Raw genomic sequence first — 9,811 nt, forward strand, 5'->3', positions numbered from 1 at the left:
CAAGGAGTTGGAAACAACCTAAATTTCCATCAACTGAAGATTGGATTAAAAAGCTGTGGTATAAACATACAATGGAGTACTACGTATCGCTAAAAAAACAGTGATGAACATATGAAGCACATTGCTGCATGGGAAGAACTGGAGGAAATCATGCTAAGCGAAGTAAGCCAAGCACAAAAGGACAAGTAGTACAAATGAGTCTACTGAGGTAAGCTTTAAAAAAAATGCAAAAGGGGCATAGGGAAAAAGCTACTGTATACAAACCTTCCTGAGGTGAGGACCAGGTACTATGGCAGGTACCAGACCAAATACAGGGATACACATGGTAGACAACTAAAAAGGAGGTGAGGAAAGGGGAAAAAAAAAGAAATGGGTAGCGGGGGCACAGGGAACTAACCTACTCAAGGGGAGGGTATTTCCACAGGGAAAGAGGGATGAGGTTTCAACCCAGCGCTCCTAGATGTGAATACAACATGCCGGCATGGAGCAGGGAACCAGTGGAAAGGTCTGGGGGGCGGCCCCAATTCCAACTACTAAGTGGACACCTGCCCCTCCCCCCAGAAGAATTTATTTCAAAGGATGGCATAAAGTATCCTCTGTTTTTGCTGTGGCTTCCTTGCAGTTCCTTGAAAGTAGATTCTAGATCTGACATGTTCTTCAGATCTACATGGCACCTAATATGGGCTTGTGCACCCAGAAATGAATGAATAAAAGAAGAAAGGATTGATAAAAGACACCACTCTCCAACAGTGATGCAAAGTACAAGGGGTACCCTCCTCCCCTTCTCAAAAAAAATTTAAAAAAGGAATTACACTGGGCAGAGCAGAATTTTCATAGTATACATTATTCCCGCTAGGTGAGCATGAAGTAGCTTGCTCTGAGTTAGTGCACCCAGTGGCATCACCTGGGAAGTAACATATCTGATCAGAGCACATGGGTGCAGATGAAGGGGGAGGAGGAGGAGGAGAGAGTGGAGCACATCCTGGCCCACTAGGGCCTGAGGAAAATGTAACATCTTGCAATTTGATCTTTTTATGGACCCAATGTGAAATTATTCAGAATTTTTAATAGTCTCTGCTTTTTTAGATTGAGGTCTTTATTGGTTTTATATGGTCACTGTTGATAGATCCTTGTGTGTTGTTGACCATAATTTCGCATATGTATCAGGACAGGAAACTGGGATGGGTAGAATTCTGAAGACAGTGAAGTAGAATTGAGGAAGGTGTGGGGAATGAGGAGTCAAGACCAATGTGTAAAAAAAGGTAGAAAAGATTCTAAAGTTGATTGTGGCAATGATTGCACAACCCTTCGTAGTATAATTGCACTATTAAGTTGTAGGATATATTAATTATAGCTCAATTTAAAAATGAATAAAACTGTGATAGAGAAACTAATAGTTACGATTTAAAAAGTTGGTGTTTTAAGAAGGGATTTTTGTAGTCAGATTGTATGTGGTCCACACAATTAACATATTATTAGTACATTCCATACGAAGCTATTAATTGAAAGGTTGGAGGATTGAAACCAGGCAGAAGCACAGCAGATAAAAATCGTGGCATTCTACTTTAGAAAAATATCAGTCATTTAAATCCCTATGGAACACAGTTCTACTCTGACACACATAAGGTCACAAGGAGTTAGAATCAATGGATGGTGCTCGTTTTTGATCACTTATAAGAATGATTGATAATCAACTCGATAGCTGTTTTTGAATGCATTAGGTCAAATGAATCCTTCCAATTTGTATAATGTAAAAGATAACTAGAAACCTTCACCTTATATTTTTCAACTATTTGAGCTAAAATGTTTGCTTCTCTTTTGCTTACATTTTAGCTTTACTGCCAGACTCTCCTAGAAATTCACTTCCCCTGTGTGGGAAGCCCCTCTCTTAGAGTAAAAATAATCTGTTAGCCACACAAATTTTGCAACAGAAGAATGTATGATAGCTCAAACATATGGCTCTACCTTTAAACCAATAAAACTGAGCTCTGACATTTTGTATTTAAGTAAAGCAATGCAGCAATCTGCCATCTTCACTTGCTAAAGAATCATTTAAAAGACATGGTGTTTGAAAGAGCATCTAAATGATGGACATGCTAGCTAAGCATTTGTTAAATCCATCCTTTGTGATAAGTCACATTATAAAGTAATTTTATATATCCATAACCTACCGCCCTGCCCTAGATTCAATAGTCATTCAGAGTAACCCTACAGGGCAGAGTAAGATAGTTGCTAGAGTTTTTGAGGCAATAAATCTTTCTGGGAAGCAGAAAGCCCCACCTTCCTCTCCAATAGCTGGTGGTTTGACCTGTTAATTTTGCCTAGTAGTTCAGTGTTTATTAGCTCACTATGCTACCAGTAACTAAAGTGAATCAAACCCACTGCCGTGAAGTAATTCCAACTCACAGTAACAGTAATACATGGTTTCAGAGGCTTTGCATGTTCATGGGAACAGGAGCCTCAGCTGCTCTCCAAGGGGTGGCTGGTGGGTTTGAATCCACAATCTTAAGAATCATGAAAACATCTTGAGTTAAAATTTATTGTTGTGAAATTATCCTTTTTAAAAGAATACACAGGTTTAAATTGCAGAGCTATTGCAAATGTTTTGTGAATTTGTGTTTTTTTTTATATCCTTAACCTGCCCCACCTCCTTGAAAAAAATTGAGTTACTATTATAGATTACAGGCAAAAAAAGTGTTTCCAAGAGCAGCATTTTATGTTTTCTTTCATCTTCTAATTTAAACTATGGGGGCCCTGGTGGTGTAGTGGTTACAATTTGGGTTGCAAGCCTCATGGTTGGCAGTTCAAAACCAGCAGCAGCTTGGGGGGGGGGGGCGAGACTGAACTTTCTCCTCCCATAAACAGTTATAGTCTTGGAAACCCTTAGGGCTTCACTCAGTCAGTTTTGACTTTATGACAGTGAGTATGGCTTTGTTCTTTTCAACTTTGGTTTTTTTTTTTTTTGTATAGCATGAAATCACTCTGATGGTGATAAACCAGAAGAGATTACCTAAATATGCTAGTGAAAGAATTAATGTTGGAAGGATACCTTTCAAGAGTAAGTGGCATAACTATAATTGACATTTCAGCTTCTTCTCAGTGTTTTTTATCTGATATAAGAATAAGTAGAGTGTTCAACTATCATAACTACCTTGTTATAACATTTCTGGCACATTTACTTCCCTTTCCTTAACTTCTAAATGACACATATATTTTGCGTGTGTATTAAATCTAATAAATTGATAGCAAGTTAAGCAGAAAATGTGCATGATTTTTATGTAAAATGGTTGAGTAAAAGCTGAGTGATATTCTTTGTAAATAGGTAATCTCTCTAAATATTTTTATATGTGATTTTCAGACCTTACTTATACACTTATTATTTTACTTATTTTAAATTTCACAGGTTTTAAAATAATATTCAAATAAGTTTAGCGTTTATTTGAAATGAAGCAAAAACGCTCAGTACACAGTTTCCCTCTAGAGACAGCCAAGCATGCTTGTCCTCATGCTGTTTTCCTAAGGAACTCTAACATAAATTAGGCTTTACTCAATTCAAGTAGTTTCACGGGTGCAAAACCACATCCTCTTTATAGGCAGTTTCAAAGATTCCTTTGGTTATCCTAAATTATGAGGTGTGTTCTAGCTTTCTGTTTAACTTGGTTTAGTTTGCCTCTGAGTCTTTTCAAATATGTAAGATTGCACAAAAACTGATTTATCTTCTCTGCTTTTACCATTTCCCAATATACAACATTTGTCTTCCTAAAGGTCAGGCATGAAGGAAACAGGTAATGTTTCTTACTTACTTTGCTTTCTGACTTGGGATTTTCATGTCTCAGTTCTTTGGAAAATGTTATTGTGAATTTTATAAATGCCAGTGTTCAATTGTAAGGAGTATGATATACACAAAGTTTTGAAATTTTATAGTAAATGATTCTTTGTATATCTTACAGAGTATTCACATTGCATCAGCAAGGGAAATCTCTTTTCTAATTATTGACTTTTATTGGTGTCTCATAAATTGCCTTAATTCTAAGATCAAACATGATACCATTAGGTGCCATTGAATTGACTGTGACTCATAGCAGCCCTGTAGACAACAGAATGAAACACCATCCAGTCCTCCACCATCCTCACAATTGCTGCTAAGTTGGAGGCCACTGAGGTAGTTAGTTTATTGTGCCAACCTGGCTGATAAACACATGTGGGGTGAATTGAAGGGCAGAGGGATAAATGGTTCAGTGAACCTCGCCTTTCTAGTTCTTGGGTCTCTTGCTTTCTGATGGTCGGACCAGCTGCCTTAGCCAGTTCCCTGCTTTAGCTGGCAAGGCTCATTTCCTGCAAGACATTCCTGAGGAGAAGCCACATGGACCTACCCCATGCAGCCCTGGGCGTTGGAGCAGCTGCGTGGAGGCCCCTGCCAGCGCTGAGATGCTTACACGTTCACTGACTCAGCTTTCCTCCTGCAATCAGCATCATTGCATGTGTTTTGTGAGATGGAAGAGGATTTTGTGGATTGGTGTCGGACATATGGGTTAATGTTGGACTCGTGGCCTTGGGCACCACTGGGTTGGGATGTTTTCTTGATGTGCACTTACCCTTTATATAAAACTCTCTCTTAAACATGAGTTTCTGTAAATTTGTTTCTCTAAAGTATCCAGACCAACACAGCCATTATTGAAAGCAGTGTCAATCCACCTCTTGAAGGGTCTTCCTCTTCCTCACTCCCCCTCTACTTAACAAGTATGATGTCATTTTCCAGGGACTGGATTCCATTGGTGATGTGGTAATTATGCATTGAGATCCTCATGGTTGGCAGTTTGAAATCACCAGCTGCTCCGATGGTGAAAGACTGGCCTTTCTACTCCCATACATAGTTACAGTCTAGGAAACCCACCAGGGGTCTCTAAGAATCAGCAATGACTCAGTGGCAGTGAGTTTGGACTCTCCTGATTAAACATCCAAGCTAGGTAAGATGAAATCTCACCATCCTTGCTACTAGGGAGCTGTCTGCCTGCTCTTCTTTCAAGACAGATTCCTTTGTTCTTTTCGCAGTCCACAGTGTCTTCAATATTCTTCTCCAACACCATAGTTCAAATTCATCGATTCTTCGTTGGTCTTACTTTCTTATTCAGTGTTCAACTTTCACACGAATATGAGGCAATGAAACATACCGTGGCTTGGGTCAGGCACCCCGTAGTTCTCAAAGCAACACCTTCACTTTTCAAGACTTAAAGAGATCTTGTGCCGCAGATGTACCCATTGCAATGCATTTTTGATCTCTTGACTGCTCTTTCCATGAGTATTGATTGTGGATCCAGGCAAGATAAAATACTTGACAACTCCCAAGTTTTATTTATTTATCATGATCTTATCTATTTGTTGAGTTGTGAGGATTTTGGCTTTTTATACATTGATCTTCAGCACCAGGTGCTTCAAGTCCTCCTCACTTTCAGCAAGCAAGGTTATGCCATCTGCATCTCACAGGTTGTTAATAAGCCTTCCTCAAACCCTGATACTTCACTGTTCTTCATATAATCGACCTTCTTTGATTATGTGCAGAGTTATACTCAATTAATATGGCTCTTCCAGCCGCAATCTCTTATGTAATAAATAATAATTCTGGATTTCAGATGCCTGGGGCTCTGATCCCATTTTGGAGGGCATGATCTGGTAATTAACAGGAATGGATCTAATTAAGTTCTGACCTTAGTAGAGGGTGTGAATCAGACCACACTCTTGGTTTAATGATTATTTTACATACTTAGTTTAATAGTTGTTTTAGTTATTATTAACTACACTGGATGTAGAAATTATATGATACAGCTGAGAGAAGAAAGAAAATTGTTTTTCAAGTGGCCTGGGAAACAAATTGGCTGAGTAAGATTAATAGGAGGCCAATAACTACAGTAAACATCTTTCCCAAAGCCCAAGGTCATATATGCATAAATAAGATAGAGCTCAAGGTAGAGAATAGATTATTACACTTGAAATGTGATCACACCATGTAACGCACACCACATGACCTTTCCCTGAATGGGTTTGGTAGGAGGTAGGGGAAGATATTAATAGGATTCACCTGTGAGTAAATGTGAAGAGGATTCCCTGCAATTCTGCATATAAAATTAGTCCTGCTGCCTATAAAATGAGTCCACTGAGAAGCAAAGGTGTGGGTTTATCATTGGCCAGAGTTAGGGGAGGAGTATATCCTCTGGCCTCAGCATCTGGCTTATTTATGCCTGACCTTCGGACTTTGGCCTGAACTATACTTACCACTGCTTGAGACATATTCTCCAACTTCCATAAGTTGCGTGGGACACCACATGCTTCTAAGAACCCAGAGATGGGCGAGCATATACACAAGGGCAGCGTGGGGGAACAGTGGAAGAGATGGTCATCTTGTAAGAGTTGAACTTTTTCAATATTCACCTTTTGGGGACTAGTTTGGTATTAATTCTTATTAAAGAAGTTATTCCCACATGTGCTCAGCATACAGAATTAATAAGTAAGGTGAGTTGATGTAACCCTAATGCACACCTTTCCTGATTTAAACCACGCAGTATTCCAGCATTCTGTTTGCAAACTGCCTTTTGATTCATGTATAGGTTTCACACGAACACAATGTAGTATTCCCATTCTTCTCAAGGCTAGCCATAGTTTCAATTTATTTTTATTTTTTTATTATGCACACAGTCCCATGCCTTGGCATAGTCAATAAAACACAAGTAGACATCTTATAAGTAGACATCTTTCTGGTATTCTCTATTTTCAGCCAAGATCCATGACATCAGTGATACTATCTCTTATTCCGCATCCTCTTCTAAATCTGGCCTGAACCTCTGGTAGCTCTTGTCTATGCATTGCTGGATGATATTCAGAAAAAAATTTACTTGCCATTGGTATTAAGGATAATGTTCTAGAATTTGAACATTTTGTTGGGTCACCTTTTTTTGAAATGAGTACAAATATGGATCTCTTCTTCGATTGGCCAAATAGATATCTCCCAAATTTTCTGGCATAGACAAGTGAGTGCTTCCGGTGCTTCATCAGCTCGCTGAAATATTTTAGTGGGTATTCCATCAATTCCTGGAGTTTTGTTTTTAGATCATGCTTTCGGTGCCGCTTTAACCTCTTCCTTCAGTACTATTGGTTCTTACGTGTATGCTACCTGAGGTAGTTACATAATTTCATGTCACCTTGATTGAGTGAAGAGGTGGAGCTTAGCCTGATGATGCCTCATTGTGGGCATGGTCTTCTCATGAGGATTCTGGGAACTTCCTCTCTTTCTATCTGGAGGCAGACCACACACTCTCTCTGTGCTTCACCTTGATGTTGAGGAGTCACACTCAGAGAGCTAGAGGAGCCACATGGAGGAGCACTGAGACCCTTCCACCAGCATTTGATTCACAAGACTTTCCACATGCCAGACTTTGATCTTCCTATATTCAGCATCTTGCATGTGCTGCATGAATCTGACAAGGAATTTATGGACTAGTATCAGACCTATGGGCTAATAATGGACTTATGGATTTGATCTGGACTGGGCTAGGATGCTTTCTCAATATAAAATTCCTCTTTGATATAAAGATCTTTAATTTCCTAAATATAAATCATTTTATTGGGGGCTCTTACAGCTCTTATAACAATCCATATACATCAATTGTATCAAGCACATTTGTACATATATTGCCATTATCCCTTTCAAAACTTTTTTTTTCTATTTAAGCTCCTCTTTTTTTCTTCTCTCCCCCACCCTTCCACCCTCGTGAACCCTAAAGCTCTTTCTTATACACATATGAGTGTCTTTGGATTTGTTTCTCTAGTCAACCTGGTCTAACATCCTACCTCCTGAAATTGTTGAATGTTGACTTGTTTTCTGTCCAGGGACTCTGTGTCTTCTTTCCATTTTCTTTGTTTTGATTGTTGTGTTTCCCCCCACCCAAGTTTTATTGATATAAAACGCACATATCATACATATCCATAGTTAAGTCATTTTTAAAAAGACTTGTGTATATATCATCACAATCAATTTTAGTGCACCCCCACATTCATTGTTTGCTCCTCTAGTCTCCTTATCCTCCCCCTAATCTCTCATAGATCATTCCATCAGTTATTATCTCAATGTATCCACTCTTTCTGTGTTTTGTAAACTGGAAAACATAACAGGAACAATAAAAAACAAAACAGAAAAGATTAAAATAAATAAAATAATAATCAAGAGGAAGAGATAAATGATCATCAGCAATATTCAAATAAGCCAGAGAGAAATTTTCTGTCATGGAACTAGTGAGAGATATTTAAACTTAAAGCAAATTCTTAATGGGTCAAGAGGGATGTCAAATGACCAGATATCATATTATATCATAGTTCCATCCACCATAATCAAGTTTCCAATAATCTCTGTCTGATCACAAAGCTGTATTTGTCCTTTGTCTGTGGCCAGAGGGGATCTGCCAGAGGCATAATCAGCAGATGGATTTGGGGGGTCCCACTGTCCTCCATAGCTTTCTACAAATTGGGTGTTCACAGTTTAAAATCTGGTCCCTTTCCCTTAATCATATTGGGATATTGTTATTTGTCATCTTAAATCACACAGAATTGTCTGCTTCTTCAAGGTGACTTAATTGATGTCTCCTTAGATGGTTGCTTGTTGGAACACAAGCAGTTCAGGCCCCAGACACTCCTCCAGTTGATATCCAGACACTATCTGCTTTCTTCACTGCACTTTACTGTAGCGCCCACATCCTCAGTGATCGCTTCATGCAGGTGAGTATCAAGCAGAGCCATGTTATAAGAAGTAAATGTTTTTGGAGTGGGGCAAGAATTAAGTGGGAACCCAGAGAACATCCACAGGTTGTGTATGACTGGTTTACTTTAGCAGTCTTAATTTCATTTTATGATTAAAAAGAAAAAACACTAACAACCACCCCTCTGGAGTTTAAGATGATTCCACTGATAACGACACGATTTTTCCAGTGGCATAGTACTTTAAAAGGTACTGTTGAATAAAGGAAGTTGGGTGAGTATAGTCCAGCTGTGAACCTCAATCCATGAGTTGTTGCTTTGTATAGATTGAATTAGTAAATGAGGGAGCTCTGTTTACATTGAGCATGGGAGTTGGTGTTAAGGGAAATTTCCTCTAACCTTCCTAACAAGGGCAGATCCTTGCCTATCAGATAATACATGCCATATTAATGCAAGGAAGGCATTAAGATAGTAACTATATGGTGGGTCTGGCCCCCCTTTCAATGGATGCCTACAAAGCTAGGGATCCTAACCCAGGTCCAACAACCACCAATTCTATAGTCTGGAGGTGACTGTCATTTGTTTCTTCTATCAGAGAATTTCAGTCTTAAGTCCAAGGGCTCCAGGTAATTTTGAGTTAGGCCCCAGTTTGTTCAGTTGGGCTTCTATGTTGAGTCCTTCTGGTGTGGCATATTGGGGAGGCCATGTTTCCCATAGGGTCAGCATCTAACGTTATTGTAAGGCTTAGTCCATGGTGCGGTTCACCAAGGGTTGGATAAAAACTAATTAAAAAGTGTCTAGGAATCTAGATCTGGGTTTATTCTCCCCTTGAATTCTCTATAATTATTGTTGAGCATTACTTCCTGAATGGGAATTGAAATCCCATACAATGTAGCAAAACCAGTATTAGGCATATAGCCCAAAGAAAAAATAGACAAAACATAAGTGGATGTATCCTCTACCAAGGTTATTGCAGCACAGTTCACAATATCAAGAAACTAGAAGAGCTCAAATGCCCAAAAGTAGAAGAATGGGCATAGATACATACACATGACGAATACTATGCATC

This window comes from Echinops telfairi, unplaced genomic scaffold (genome assembly GCF_000313985.2).
Source record: "Echinops telfairi isolate 266 unplaced genomic scaffold, ASM31398v2 ScPeMD7_1;HRSCAF=3_0, whole genome shotgun sequence".
Taxonomy (NCBI): domain Eukaryota; kingdom Metazoa; phylum Chordata; class Mammalia; order Afrosoricida; family Tenrecidae; genus Echinops; species Echinops telfairi.